Source organism: Arctopsyche grandis, chromosome 8 (assembly GCF_051622035.1).
Source record: "Arctopsyche grandis isolate Sample6627 chromosome 8, ASM5162203v2, whole genome shotgun sequence".
In the NCBI taxonomy this organism is placed as follows: Eukaryota; Metazoa; Arthropoda; class Insecta; order Trichoptera; family Hydropsychidae; genus Arctopsyche; species Arctopsyche grandis.
This window is the reverse complement of record NC_135362.1, coordinates 10559261-10577025: the sequence shown is the minus strand read 5'-3', so window position 1 is coordinate 10577025 and position 17765 is coordinate 10559261.

Below are 17765 nucleotides of genomic sequence, written 5' to 3'. Positions count from 1 at the left end.
CTTCCAGAGAGAAGGGTAGTCACTAACGCTACCCTTGTGAGGGAAAATAATTGGATAGATAAACATTCTCATCTTCCAAGACTCCTTCGAGTTTTATCATATGTTCGTCGGCCACTAAGGAATAAACAATTAAACGTTAAAGAAAATAACGAACCGTCCGCTTTAGAATTAAAAGATGCTTTAAATAATTTGATAAGGTTATCGCAAATGGAATCATTTCCATTGGAATATCGTTTGCTGAGCAAGGGACATCCAATTCCCAGTAGCAGTAAATTAGCTAAATTGTCCCCTCTATTCCACGAGAATTTAATTTGTGTTGGAAGTAGACTTCCTCTGGGAACAACTCTATCAACGTCACCCATTATCTTGTCAAATAAGCATAAACTTACACACATGATTGTCCGAGATGCGCACTTGAAATATATTCACTTGGGTACTCAAGCCTTACTGTCGTTATTGCGGCAGACCTATTGGCCATTGGCCGGACATAATACTGTCAAAGGAGTGGTGCGTTCATGTGTCATTTGTTTCAGAAATAAACCACTGTCACACAATAGATTAATGGGATTACTCCCGCTTGAACGTACCACTGCGAATTTTCCTTTCAGTCATGTGGGGATAGATTTCGCAGGACCTTTTCCTGTGAAGAGTGGTTGCAATAAGAATTCTAAGATAATTAAGGGTTACGTTTGTGTCTTTGTGTGTTTTTCCAGTAAGGCAGTTCACTTGGAACTTGTCGGAGACTTAACGAGTTCAAATTTCTTAAATTGTTTAAGAAGATTCGTAGCCAGACGTGGCAGGCCCAATACGATATATTCCGACAATGCTACTAATTTTGTCGGTGCAAGTCGTGAACTCGTTAATTTAGTAAAATTAATTTACGAACGTCCTCATGAGGAGAAGCTACTACGGTATGTAGCCTCCGAAGGGATTCGTTGGAAGTTTAACCCGCCAAGGGCGCCTCACATGGGAGGGCTGTGGGAAGCAGCGGTTAAATCCATGAAGATTCATTTAAACAAGGTGTTAAAGGCCACCACCTTAAATTTCGAATCATTTTGTACGGTATTGACTCAAATAGAAGCTTGCATGAATTCCCGTCCTCTTAGTCCCTTGTCTTCGGATCCACTAGACCTTTTACCCCTCACACCTGGACATTTCTTAATTGGCAGATCCTTACTCGCTCTTCCAATGGAGGTTAAATATAACACTAATGTCCATGCCAATCTGCTTCAGATACAATTGACCACAGCAGCATTTTGGAAACGTTGGTCGGCGGAATATTTACATTCTTTGCAGTTACGACACAAATGGAAGAAGGACTCGAGCAACAATCTGAGTGTGGGTCAAATGGTTCTGTTAAAGGAGGAACACATGCTGCCAACCCGATGGGTCTTGGGTCGAGTCACTAAATTGTATCCCGGACCAGATGGCAGAGTTCGAGTCGTCGACGTCTTTACTGCCAGCGGAGAGTTTCGTCGGTCCAGTCATCTAGTGGCGCCATTGCCGATTCTACCACAAGGACCACTTGACAGGAAGGAAGATCAGCAAGAGGGAGGAGAAACAGCAGCTTCAATTCCGTCAACTTCGGTAGCTTAGTTTAACCCGAAGACACTACCCCCAACTCATATTACTTATTAGATGTAATCATGAGTTTAAATCATTCAATGTTAATAGTAGTACTCCGTAATTCACTTTAATTGTGTTGTGTGTATAATTTAAGCTATTTTCATTTTAACATTCGGCAGTATATATCTCCGAATTTAATCTAATCATTTTGTCTTTATAATATAAGACTTGTCTCATGTCATCACTCGGAAGGATTATATCCGAGTTTAAAATAAACTGTTCAAATTTGACAGTTAAAATTAGATTCATGATTTGTTAATGTTAGTCTCCAAGCCACACTTAATGGAGCATCTTAAATTATTTCATGTCTACTTAATTATAACCTGCCGGGAGTCATCCGCAGGTCTTATGTTTCTTGTTATGAAACCATAAGTTAACTCTTACTGTTTATAGTATTTATGTGAATCATAGAATAAGTAAATATTATAATACTGAACATTTCGATGTTTAACGTAGAGACATCTATAATCATAGTTCGCCTTCATTTCCTGCTTGTAGGAATGAATGAATGACTTTCCAATTTACTTTTAATTTAGCAATGTTTGTGCTACTTGTTGATGAAATCAAGTTAACTTAGGAGCATTACACTCACTAATCAAGTTTAGTTGATCGGTAATAGCTGATCTGTCTTGACAACTGTAACAGTGTCAACATTGTATTGTCTAAGTTAACATCAAGATGAGGAATGCTTAAGTTTTAAACCATATACAGTCCACTCTCTCTTCTTTAAAGTAAACTTATCTTGTAATGCTTATTCACAGCTTCAAAGGAGATTTCAAAAATTTTAATGTAAATAGAAACAACATTCACCAGAGGTATACCTATAAGTTGAAATATTACTGAACCAATAAATTGATTTTATCCTCACACTGGATGAGGCAAAGGTTTCATTATTCACCCTCTATTTAATTATTTTAAGAGCTATGATTTATTGTAAACGACTCGTCAGTAATGCTGTAACTCTGTAGAATAACTGTATTGTTCAACAGTTTTCCTATGTGGGACTATGTTCCGACTTTTGTAATGACGTGTGGCAAACAGTCTTATTAACTGATTGTCGATTGGCATTATTGACGAGTTGGCATTAGTGTCGGCCCAAGCGGAAATACGCGACGGTCGACAGAGTCACCGAGTAGACGGCGTACGGACAGCTTGTGTTCCGTACGCTCCGCTGGCCCACCACGTGCAAATTTTACATTTCAATAAACTACATCAAACCATTATCGAAGTCTTTTCCATTTACTATTAGATAAGCCATGTTTAAGCGGTTTATATTAAAAATACTTGTTCGTAAAACCACTACTTGTTGATAATTATAAATATGCTTCCTATGTACATGCTCCGTAAAATGTGTTCCTCAAATTTTCTTTATATCGAATTTGTTGATTGTTAATTATACCAGTTTGTCCATAGATGAATCTGTTGTATTTTGTAATATTAATTGTTATTTTAAGTACTTATGTATGTACATACAAAATGAACTAAGATGTCGCCTTGGGGCAACCTGTCATGGCACATACATATGGTAGATATGTATATATATATATATACATAAAATAAAATAATAGGCGAGTTGTATCGACTTCTGAGTCAATTAAAGAATTATCATCTTTACAATTAAGGATACGAATAGAAAGTGCCGATGTCAAAAAAACGTCGTATTTTCAATTCGTATGTATTGAAATAAATAGATGGAATTAAAATATCTTCTTGTTCGTATGACATTTTATCGAACACATTATGTATTGTATAATTAAATACGAAATAATTAAAGGTCAAGTTTATGTATTGAAAGCTTTGTTTCCATATCATCATTTTTAACAATAACTAAACTGCTTCAATCCGCGATACATTATTTATCACTGTCGTATGGAAATTCGGCGAAAAATTTACTATTCAAATTCGTATTATACAATGATAATATTACAATATTTTATTTGTACGGTTTCCTAGAATCGAAGAGGAAATATAAGTGCATAATTATGCACACATGCGTTTTTATTATTTGGCATCTACACATATGTACATATGTATAATAAACAGTGATATCTTAATGTTTTCATATTCACAATCGATTGCACTTATATTATAATTACCTCGATCGATAAGCGATACAAATTGCGCAACAAACGCTCTACAATCTACATTGAATTATTTGAAAACCCTTATAATTAACATTAATAATTTGAAAAAGTTTAAAAACAGCTTACAAATTGTTTACGCGTGTACCTATGTATAACATATTACATAAGCGTATTGTTTAATTTTCAATAAAATCTATCAGCTATAATGTTATTATCGTTATTTTGAAATAATACGATGATGAGCTATATTGATAAAAGCTCTGTTTTCCAACGAGCTGTATTTAAATATTTTTACTTTATTTTTCCTTGAGTTCAAATCGATTTCATCAGACGTCATCGACGCGGTCGTTATGAAAAAAAAATTAAAAATCTGATGATCCCGCATAATATTTGTATATATGTACATATACATATACTATTGTACATATCTAAAACTGTACACATATTCAAAGCTACGATTGTGAGAGGTCTACGACCCGATTCTTACCCGATTGCAACACTGCATCCGAGTTTGACGTCATGAATATCTTTCTGATGTCAGTAAAACCGAAATCCAAAAACAATAATCGTTGTCTTGGTATTTTATTTGCGTCCGTGCACAAATTAATAACATTTTTTTCCCTAACTCCATATGCATTTCCATTAAATTTTTCAATACAAGATAGAATTTCAATCAACAGCATATTATAAGACATATACATTCTGTGTTATCAATTTAAGAACAATTATAAAGATTTGTATTTTTTGAGCTTTCGTTGGTCTACTTAAGCTTTGATCAAACAAACAGATATTTAACTCTTAATTTCATTCTGATATGAATGAAATTAAGAGTTATTAAGCACATATGAATATTTTGTTTATATTTATTTCAAATGTTCACGTGTGCTGTTACATAAGACAAAATTTCGTCAAAATTTCAGAATAAAATCAAAAGCTATGCATATGTATTACACATTTGGATAATTGAACAGATAATTATTTTTTGATAAATTCGATCATTGACCTGCAATAAATTGAACATCGGTCACACTATCGACGTGCAACATGAATGCAAATTGAATTCGATCACATTGGCGTAACCTTTACATAACGATAGCAACTGCTTGTCATTATTTTTTTTGCCAAATTTAAAACAATCAATCGGTCAATATTACAGATATATATTCAGTTATACTACATTCAAAAGAAAACGAAATCGTCAAAAATATTCTTTTCATGTCTTATACTTCAGAAATATGACTTTGCAACAAATTCAAGCGTGTAATAATACTAAGGCAAATTTCCATTTGATACATTTCGATGAAAAACTGCGGAAACCCTCACGTATTAAATACGTATAAGGGTTGCATTACCGGTTTACCGATTTTCCAGTAAATCGTTTTTAATTTGAAAATAGTTTTTACGACTGGCAGTACCGCTTTCCAGATTCCCCTGTTCGCTCTCATACGATTACGATATATTGCAGTGTAATAATAACTAATAAGTAATTGTAATATGTTATAAGGAGAATTCTGTCAGTTTTAAAGTTCTCGTGTACACTGAAGTGGGTACACTGATGCATGCAACACAGACCAACCAAGTCGTAATAAATGTGATCAGACGGTTGATTAAATTATGATGATTAATTATTACAAGTAGATTGAATGTATGTACCTGACATTATTCTTATTTAATTATTTACGGTTCAATCTTATAAGAAAAGTAGCTACATACAGTAATCTAATACACGTAAATTTATTTTTTTTAACCGTAAAAAATCGGTATACTGACAATGGGAAAAATTATTAACTATTTACCTGTATATTAAATTTGACAGTAAATCGCAATCCCTAGTTATAAAACACTCTCCAGTTATTTATTTATTTATTTAATATACTTGGGGGAGGCGGCAAAGCCGATAGGCCCAAGGGGTTTGAATAAACATATTTTACAAATTATACATATATGCAATAAAAAAATGAGAAAAATTAAAATACATTAAAAAAAACAATATTAAAATAAAATAAAATAAGAGAAGAAAAAAAATATAAAATATATTATATATATTTAGTTATGTATTATAAAACTATAAGAACTGAACGGATCAACAACGAAAAGATTTTAAAGTACATATGTATATGTATTTAAAACCATAATTTTTGTTTATTGAAAGGGCAAATGTACGTTATAGATAATTTAAAAAAATGTATATATGTATGTACATATTGTTTCCCAATGGACGTATTTACCGTAATGACATCATGAATAACGTAATAGTACAACAGTGAAACCAGTTATTACAATAAATTATAATACATCGCACTTACAACTGTCAATCAATATTATTATCGATAATTTTGATAGCATTTTACTATATTTTTCTAATATAAATATTTAATAAAATATTATAAATTGTATTCTTGTATCGGTATTGTAAAATATAAGTAGGAAAAAAATATCATATTCAAAAAATTTACTTAAATTGTATAGAATCTTATGGTATAATTGTTTCTAAATGTATGCCATTCGAAATACAGATAATAAGTTTTACGCACATGTCAATCAAACTCTATATCAGACAAAGTTCATATCAATAAAACCCCTTTTTTGTTTGTATGGGATTTCTAGTATTTTGAAATTTCAACTGATGATACAATGAACTATGTATTCAGTTAAAAAAAACTATATTTTTCAATCTTAATAATTTTATAAATTCTACATGCGAAATAAATTCTTGTTCTTCTATTCATTAAAAAAATATATTATTTTATTAATATGATTGTTATTAATACTAATGTACCCATTTAACCTTGTATAGTATATCTGTATGCTAAATTTAAAATTAAATACAAAAAATACATTCGACAGTGCCATAGTTCAAAGGTCATATGTGAATGCACTTTATATGTCATTAAGATTGCATTTTTGTCAATTTATAATACATATGTATGTATGGTAAGTTTACAGTACAAATTATGATTTTTAGAATGGCATGCATTTTTACTAAACAGTTTCTTCAATTTCAAAGGTGATAACAGTTTAATGATCCAGGAAAACACTAAATCATCAACGCTGATAAAATTATTATATATTATAAAAGCAAGGAAATGGCATGTGACGGAAATAGAGCTACAATTAATTAATATACGTCGAATTCGAATTGATTCAAATTCAAAACACATAAATTTCAACGCAGAAAACGTTGCATTTTTATTATTAAATTTCATTATGTTCAAAATCATTGTATAAATAATCGATAATTGAAAATTTTGCATTCCATTTTAAAACGATAAAATACTATGCGATAAATTAATCGCGAACGATTCAAACGAATCATCGAATTACACAAACTGCTAAAATATTCATCGAAAACGTCTTTTGAAAATGAATCAAACTAAATTTAATTTCAAGCAAATTAATCGCCAAATTACTACTCGAATGCATTTCATCATTAACGCCATAATAATTTGATAATTTTAATGCTGTGCACGTGCTCTGTTCAATGGGTTAATCGAAAAGTCGATTCAAACAAATCGGACAATGAAATTAAAAAAATCCGTACTTTTAGAAATTAATAGACTGTAACGGATCAACGATTAGTATTATTATATTTTTATTATTCAACAGTTTAGTAAATGTTACGTCGATCGATATGACGTAGATTACAAATATAGTATAGTAATATACATATGTAAGTAGTATATAATTTAAAACCTACAACCATATAGTTAATGCCAAGGTTGTCTAATTTATTGCTACAATAAATACACGAGTGTCTTTCTACATGCGGTTGTATCGATAACGTATTTTTTTACATAATTTTACTAGCGAATTGATAATGAAGTTTGTGCGAACTGGTTGTGCAATAATTATAATAATTAATGCACAAAAACAATTACATATAAATAGCGCCGAAAGCGTTTGCAAATTTTAAATATTAAGTGTGTGTCTAAGAATAATATAAATATGCATGTCCCCGCACATTTATTATGTAATATATTTTCGACGAACTTGACCTCTAAATTGTATGTATTATATTTACGTCAGACATTTGCAGGAAATATGATGGAAATTTACAGAGGATTTGAGACGTAGAAGATTTCGGTTATCGACCGTTGGCTATATTTACTACTACTTCTTTTACTATTATGTACATATATAGTAAATATTATAGTACTACTGCGCGAGATCTTGAGACGCTCCAATCGTAGCTGTCACTTGCTCAACTTGAGTCTAGGCAGAGATTCTCAAAATATTCATCCCTGTGCTAAAAAATCAATCCGTAATTAATTGACTGGGAATTACCGAGTATGAATGTGAAATCTGCAAATAAAAATTCACTCTTTTTAAGATTGGGTGGGGCTCGTCACCAAAAACGCACATTTTGCACAAAAAAAAGATTCACAGATACCAACCGGGATGACCCAAAAAAGATAACCCTGGCTGAAGAGCTGATCCCAAGTAAATGGAATAAAGGCTAAGCTAAGAAGAAGAAGAGTTAAAAACGAAGATTGATAAATAAAACAATAACTTTCGAATCGAAAATTCATAATGTCCTTAAATTTGGTTTTTTCTATCTAAATTCCTACACTAAATAGTGTATGTATGTACATATAGTGAAATAGTCTTAGACTCTTTTGCAGGAGATTTTCTGAACGTACATATAAACAAAAGTTTCTATCTTAAAGAAAATGCATATGGAGAAAAAATCTATTTAATGTGCCTAAAATGCTACATCCGGTAGAGATTTAAGATCAGAAAAATTCGACCCAAAACTAAGAAAAATATACAATAAATCGATTACCTAGAAAACTTTCAACTCACATTAAATTCAAATTATGAAATTTGAGTAGGCTAATGAAGTATCGGTAATAAAAATATGAATTTACTCTTCTGGTATAAAAACAAATTACCAAAGAGCTACTCTAGTTCGCCGAATATAAAAAACTTTTAAATAAGTTATAGATGCATTATATTTATTGACTTTGAAACAGCAGATGCATAAGAAGTGCTCGAATGGTTACCGAGAGAACGTTAAAGGGTGCAAGAAAAGCTACAGAGGAAATGGGTGGATGAAATCAGAAAAAAATGTGGAATGACATGGATGAAGGTTGCCTAAAACAAAGACGAATGGAAGCATGTTGGAAAGGCCTTCATCCAGCAATGGATGGCGAATTGCTCTGAATGCCAGTGATCATTATCTATTTTACACATTATTTTTCTTGTAAGTATTTATAGTATTATCTTATTTTAATTTTACAGTTACAGTTTACAATTCTTATTAATATTCATAATACATTATTATATGTGTATTATTTTTAACCACATACTCTTTGAAGTCGATATTCTAAAGTAAATTGTGCTAATTAAAGGAAATCTATGCGTTTCTAAAAAAAGAGAATACGTAAAACATGTTAGTATTTATACCTACATATATAGTAGTATTATCGTATTTTAATGTCAGAGTATATGACATAATAGGAAAAATGGCTAAAAACCTTGTACATGTAATATGTATATATGGGCCGTTATATTTGAAAGTGGCGGAAGTCCAATTTTCAGTTCCAAACGCAATATTTCTGTTTGACTCAATTCATAAATTGTTATCACTTCTTTTAATTCGATAGGTCCAGAATCTCAAAAAAAAAGGGCAGAATAAACGTATTACAGTCCACATAGTATTTTCAAATATTGTCAACATAATATGTAATGTTTTGCGAAATATTTCTCGTAATGAAGAAAAGTGGACTTAACCCAATTTCAAATACAACAGCTCATATCAAAAACTCGTAACAATTATGAATAGATTTTTTATGCACGCAAACAATTACTTTTAAAATGATAAATAGATTTAAGGTGAATTTCAATGCTTTTAAAAACCAAAACCAATAGGTAGTACTATTATGTAACTTAAACAATTTTTTTTAATATAAACTTAGATAAAAATAAAAAAAATATTATAAAATTTTCAATCGAAGCTTCTAGCGACCGTTAGAAGGTCAACGGCCAAAGGGTGCGAACCACATTTGAACAAGCTCCGAAAGCTCGCATCCAACGATCCTCTCTAACATCTAGAACCCCCTGAAGGAGTCTAAGCAAAAAAAAAACTCGACTGGAAATAGATAGAGCACAAATCGGCTGGGTCAACGCAACACATAGGAATTCGGCAGGCGTCTCTCAAACTTCGACAAAAAAGTGTTTTGCCGTCGATGAGGTTTCCTGGCGCTAGCGGCTAGAGCCAATGGCCGCTTGGTGCGTTGATCTCACCATGTTTGCGCGTGCGAGGGGGCGCCAGTTTTTTTTTACTTTATATATTTTTTTGCGCATTTATCTCGCGCTCAAAACCACCTTGAAATATTTTCGCGATCACGCGGTAAACACAAACCAGACACATCGATAGATAGCGACAAGCGTCGTTACCCGCCCCAACGCATCCTTCATCCGCAGGTGACGGGCCTGAATTTTCCAAATTTTAACCATTTGGGTGCCGAGTTCGGTCGAACCCTCCTTTGCTGATAGTAAGGAAACACTGTTTTCAGATATATGTACGTACAGTACTTTTTTCAGAAAATTTCCAATGTACAAGTATGCTAGTGCCCCAATTTTTACGTTTTTCGTAATAACTATGTAGTTTTCAAAGCTATACACCCTATATTTCTTGTATTCCAAGAATGAACTACAAGAAATTTGTTTTAATAGATTTTGTATGATTGAGAAAAGGGGTACATCGTAAAAAAAACATTTATACATTTCTACGTTTCAAAGTATGATTTAAAGGCGATAGCGATAAGTCGTGTTTTTGACTGTTCGCTTGCATATTCTTGTTGATCGATGAATCGATGCGAGAGAAAGAGACAGCTATATTTTCGTAAACTATTGTTTTCGTCGCTTTTGGCGCGTGGCTATTGAGTCATGCAGTCGCCCGTTGGACTTACCTATGTGCATTTGCATGTTGATGCTTTTCGTTATTTTTTAAATAGTCAAAAACATGCTATAGGATTTAAACTTTTTTATGTTGATCTACAAAATGATTAATAAGATATATATTTAACCCATTTGTATTGAGAAAAGCTGTATTTTGATTAAAAAATACTGGGGTCTTACTCGACCCCGGTTCGGGACACTCGTTCGATCTCGACGTTCCGTCCTTCAAAGGTAAACGTACAAGTTTCGTATTTACGCTTGATTAGTATACCTAATTACTATATACGTATACGCTAGTCATTTATACTTAAAATTTGGCAGCATTAAATTTGGTGCGTTTGGATGGGAAGGGGTAAATATGGACGGAAATGTTTTATTTTATCAGAAAATATGTTAAATGAAGTGGAAATGATTTCTGTTTTTGATAATCTGATCGCATTTATCTATTGAAAGATACTCTAAAACACTCGAAGTTTTCTATAGGTACATACCAGAGAATGTAAAACGGTGCAAGGAAGGCCACAGGGGAGATGGGTGGATAAAATCAGAAAAATGTGTGGGATGAGATTTGCTTAAGATATTGACGAATGAAAGCGTGTTGGATAGGGTGTCCAGTCAAAACCGCGCGGTCATAAGCGCGCCGACGTTCCCGCGCCGCGACAAAACCGCGAGAGCCAAAACCGCGACAGACATAACCGCGTGGCGACATAACCGCCGGATAGACCTTCATCCAGCAGTGGATGGAAAATGGCTGTAAATGACGATGATGATATGTATATAGTTTTCCATTATAAAAAACACATTACCAAAACTTCGACTTTAAATAGACTTTAGCAGTGGCGGTTCATGGATACATGTACATACATATGTACATAGGAACTGCGGAGCTGCAGTACCCTCAGAAAAAATCGCATGTACAACTTTCATTAATATATTTGACATCCTTATTAATAATGAGTATGTCGAATATCTTATCATTTTTATTTTTAATATATACACTAGATGTAAATGTATAGAAATGCGTAATTTTTCTTAGGGTTCTGCAGCGCCGCAGCTCCTGTGCACATGCTACTAAAGTGCATAAATACCTATGAATATATGTAGATATTATAAAAGGTATTATAATTTGTAAACATTTATTGTAAATAGGTTTTTGAGTTTTTTCTATTATGGTGTATATAAGTACATAAGTATGTACTTACATTAAAATAAGATAATATACTGACATACGTACCTAATATACATAAATGTTAAAAATTATTAATGTGTAAAATAGACAATGATCATTTGATCAGTAGCTATTTGAATAAACCTAATATGTATTGTGAACATAATGTTTGTAAGTATTTTTGCTTGGGAAATTCGAAAACAAAACAAAGTTTCCATGACGACGTTTCGATACATTTTTTTCGATTCAAATACATTTAATAAAAAAACAAAATAATATTTACTATCAGATTCGCCATGTTTAAGCTGTTTATATTACAAATACTACTGAGCGAAGCCGGGTAAAACAACTAGTACAATATAAAAATCAAAATCAAATCTAAAAAATAAATGTTTAAAGAAAGAAATTATTTGATGTTAATCTGCATATAAAGAAATACTTAAATTGATTATCTATAATTACAAAGCATCGTTATTGCAGACACATTAAATTGAAAGGAAGATGAATTATCAAAAAAAAAAAAAAAAATTCTTTTACATATTAAGATTGGTTAAAGAATGGTTTCGAATTTTCGCGTCAAAATTTGAAAAATTATATCTGAATGGGTAGATTTTTAATTAAGGATAATTAAATGATTTATGTTTGATACTAAATAGCGGATAATTACATTGAAAAATAAAACAGAACGAAATAAAATCATTCGTGGTGATTTATCATCGTGCGTTGCACTCGTATGTAAATAATGAACATTTTTGAATAATTTAATATGGATGAAATAACGGAAACCGAAATGAAATAATAGCTACCTTTTCCATCCGCTACATACTTATTAAACCGAACAAATGAATGCGTTGATAAAAACAATCGAAAAACAACAAAAAAATAGCCATTTTGAACTCGACACGCATTGAATGCAGCACTCTGATTGGTCGGTTGAAATTTCAGTACATGTGTACCCGATCTGTCATTGGTAAATCCTTTAAAATAATCAGATTGAAACTTCAATTTAAAAAAAGTCCAAAATAGATATATGTATGTATGTATGTACTCATCGAAATACACATTTCAATGAATTCACTATCGATTTTAAATCGATTCAATAATGTATGTAAATTTTATACATTTTTTTCTCGAATTGTTATACACGTGTTGGCCGCTTATATGTATGTATGCAGATATGATATTAGTGAGTAAGCTCGTGGACAACCTCGTTGATGAACGACATTAGCAATTACACTGCTAATGATAACACATTTCGCACATTAAATGTCTGTCATCAATCTCCTCCTAATGAACATATTTTTTGCTTTACTAGGACTATGTCGAAAAAATACTCGCCAATCTATTATTATCAATTTTTTTATAGACGACACAAGGTCGTATCAGTCTAAAAAGGTACGCTTTTTTGCTCACACTCGCGATAAACGTTGCTTTGCTATACAAGTTTTATTAATTCGTACAGTTCGACTTGTTTACAACGGTTATTGAGGTATGCGAAGTTGATCGGATTTTCTTTCGAAGCCTCCATTCCAAATTCACCGATCGCTGTAAACTGAAACAGAGAAGTGCATTGCCTTGAGTTTTATAATATGTATGAAAGTAAAACAATCGCTGATTGAATCCAATTGTCTCACAGTCAATAAAAAAGATGCAAATATAGAAACACCTAGAAAATTCAGATGCTATCTCAATGTCACAGCATTTAAAGTCACACATTGGTTAAATTAATACAAAAAAAAATACTGCTAAATGCCGATGCAATAACATCCAATAGGTCAAAAAAGATGACATCACGGAATTGCAAACGACTAAGGACGTTTTTGATAAAATTGATTGATAAGAACTGGCGCCTCCGAATTTGGCTCTTGTGAAAACAAACACACATTTGTTTTTTTCATCTTTTACTATGTATGCTCAATGAGAAGATTTTCAAATTGGTGCAAAAAAATTACTTTTCAATTTACAGATTGTTGTTGCCAACATAATGTATGTATTCTCTTTTTTTCTTGTTCGCGAATTACGACGATTGTTCACTACAATGTATGTATGATTGAAGAGTGACATCAGCGATTCTGTTAACATGATGATATGATCGTAGAACAGTAGTCCTCAAATTATATAATGTCTAGTTGCTAGTAGGATAATATTAAAAATAATCGACATGCAGGTGAGAATAATAATCAAATTTATTTATATAATTTTAGCTATCTAGCTAATTTGACTAAATATAAGGATGGAAGATGCTTAAGAAGCATTCTCAAATGACGACCCAAAGTAATAAATAGAAAAAGCAAGAAAATACAAAGATTGTGTAGATTTCAATTTATGAAAAATATCAAGTAAGTCAGGAACAAATAAAAAATTAGTCCAGATTGAGGAAATGATCATTTAGCGTGGAAGCTAAAGGATTGTTTTTATTGTGATAAGTGTTATAAAATTTCACATTACGATATACAAGATCTTTGGAAAAAAATTACATATTTTTTCAACTCGACCGCCTTATCTTTCAACATATCAAAACAAAGTTTTAATTAATTGACTGATTATCGTAAAAGTTGACACCAAATTGTGAACAAGTCAATTTTAATGTAACTTTGAGAAATACTGTTAAAGAATAACAACACTGAAATTATTTTGTCACAATAACAAACACAAGACGAATTCATCAACTCGTACGACAACAACTCTGTAAACAAACCGTTCAAAGTGACTCTTAAATAAGACCTAATGATGAATGAATGAAATTTTCCATCATTAAAAAAGATGAGTTGACCTCAATCAATATCATGGGCATTTGCATCTCGCTTCTTACATCTAAAAAACAATATGCAACTCATTACATAGATGACTGCGTCCAAGGATGACCTCTGAGGATGCTCTTGAGCAAAAACTGGTACTAACGTGTATACCTACTTACGATTTATTGATCTGTCAATAACTGACAATGAAGATCAATCAAGTGTGTCTCAAATAAAATAAAACGAAACTTCACGTTAAGCTACTCAAAGAACGAACAAGAAACTAAATTACATCTTGGCAAAATGTATCTAATGCAATTAAAAATTGCAAAGTAATGCAATGCACGACACGCTGTAATCAAAATATCATGCTGTATGGTAAAAAAATGACGGAAGAAATGATTGATGAAAATCTGAAGCAAAACGAATAAAATATATTTTTGTATATAAAGAGAGACGGCGTATATTTTAGGTAATATAATACCAATTTACTGGTACAACTTGGTGAAACTTAGACATTGAACGTCAAGTTGTTATACAAAGTCCAATGCACTCAAAGAAGTATGAAACGCTGTATGCTTGGCCTAACGAGGAAAGACAGGAAACGGAATACGTGGGTGAGAAGTATGATGAGGGTAGTAGATAGAGTGAAGAGATTGAAATTGAATGAATGGACGAAAGGTGGAAAAAAGAAGAATATTACCCGAGAGAATTCAAAAAGGTAAAAGAAAGACCGCAGGGAAAATGGGTAGACGAAATTAGGAAAATGTGTGGGGTGAGATGGACGAGAGTTGCTCAAAACAGACGAGCGGAAGCGTGTTGGAGAAACCTTCATATGTACATACATACAGCAGTGATTGGTGAATGGTTGTATGTAGATGATGAATACCAATTTACTAAAAAAATAAACATTTGAAATATATGAGCTTTAAAATAATAAAAATTATAATTTCAAAACCTAAAATTTTAAATTAAAAACACATGAATCAAAATAAAGGTGTGGAAAACCATAGTTTGCATATTCCTTTTTGAAACACCAAACCATTCTATAAGTTTCCACGTTAGGGTCAGCGTCAATCATCATCGCCCAAAGTCTAAAATGAATTAGTAACGACCTTGAACCCCCTCCCCTCCCCTCTACAGTAAGGTCTAAACTGAACGATAAAAACATCTGAACAAACGACAAGATCGCGTGTCGCGTTGCGTTTGTTCGCGTGTACATAATGTTTTGCGATTGCGAATCGATTCAGTTAACCATTTCGGACGAAACACTCGTCAAAACATTGCGCAAAAAATCCAAGGGTATGTACCTCTTTGCTTTTGTTATTGTCAATTTGCGAGAAAAATAAAATTACCAGAGATAAATAAATCTGTGTACTGGCGCGTAGACGTCTGTGCGCGTAAAGGTGTGTGCGAATTATCATGCGCCACTCTGCTGACTCACTCAACCGCCCAAATATCAACAATCCCTTGTTGTTATTTACGATTTTTTGTTTATTTTCACTGGCCTTATTCTTTGAACGTTTCAATTGTCGAATCCGAACGGTGAAATTGAGTGCAAAGACCCGCGCACGTTGCCGAATGGAATTGCGGAAGACCTTCGATGGATACACGTGGATTGCGGCGTTTACAGGAAAATATAAAAAAGCAAGCTTTGAAGGGCACACCAATTTGCACACGAAAATTAAATCGCTCAAGTTGATTATTAAGTATCTAATAGTGAGTGGCTCAAACTATAATTGTATATACTTCATTACTACATATACATTCCTACGTAGCTAATATTTTTTCCGGAATGTATTGTGAAAATTCTAGAAATTAATTTTTTTATGTAAACAATTAATAATGGAATTCATGTAAATAAAAAGAGTGATTAACCACACGTAAATATATTTTCAATAGCATAAAATGACCTTTGAGCTTGTAACTGACCAGTCGTAACTTGACCCCGTTGGAGTATCGCACGGGCCGTTAACACCCTTCGAGTAAAATTGCTCATTGTCAGAGACGATTTCTAAACGACCTGTTTGTCCAAGGAAGTGTCTCCTTTGTTCTCTTGTCGCGTAAAAGATTAATTAGCGTCATTTTATTTGCATGAAAAATTGCTGAAGGCGCGTTGCACTTGCGCAAAGAGACTGTGACCCAACCAACGATTACGGTTCATCGAATCCAAATTTACCCACGAACTTTTTACATTCGCGAATGTATGCACATAAATTCGATTTAAGATAGTGGAATCATGCTTTCAAAATAATCAAAAATCAAGAAAATTATTGACATAAATATATAAAATGCATTTTAATTTCCTCATAGGGAAAAAATACATACATATATAAATTAAGGTAACAAAAATAATAACGTATGTATATTCATGTAGGTACATTCTACATAATTATTTCAAAACCAACTTCGATAGCTTTGCACGTGTAAAAAAACATTAGCTATCAAGCTAATTTAAAAATACATCTTAATTATTATACTTAACTCTAAAATTTTTAATTAACTTATATGTACTGTTCCTCACAGAGGTGTCTCTTCGCACCTCGCAGGAATGCATCCATGTTTTTAGCAGACCTGATGCACTCAGGGAGGGCATTATACATGAGCACACCCCTATGAAAAACACCCCCAGCCGTCTTATTCTTTCTTACTCTACTTACAACTAGTTTGTCCTTATTTCTAGTATAAAAACTATGTTTATCTCTATTCCTTATTATATAATCATCAAAATACTTAGGTAATAACTTATGATCTAACTTATAAACAAAAGACACTGTACTAATATTTAGACTAATTCTAATACTCATCCATCCTAATTCATCTAACATACTTATAATACTCTTAAGTCTACTCACATTCAAAATACCTCTCATAGCTTTATTCTGTATTCTTTATTCTAAACAAATTAAGCACAGTGGCACAATAAACCACATGTGGCAAGACAATTGAATTAAACACTAAAATTTTACTTTTTTTACTTAAAATATTTCTTAATCTACATAATATACCAACTTTTCTAGCCATTTTTTTTATTATGTAGTCCGCGTGCATTTTAAAATTTAGTCCTGAGTCTATGTATACTCCTAAGTATTTTATATTTTCAACTTTTTCAATTAACTTATCATCAATTCTAATTTCATTCAATATATTTTTATTTTTACCATTTAATGTAGGAGAAACTTGTCAAAATAATAAGATGGTACGAATTAACAATGAGATAATTCACAGCTGTAGTCTATCTAGGCA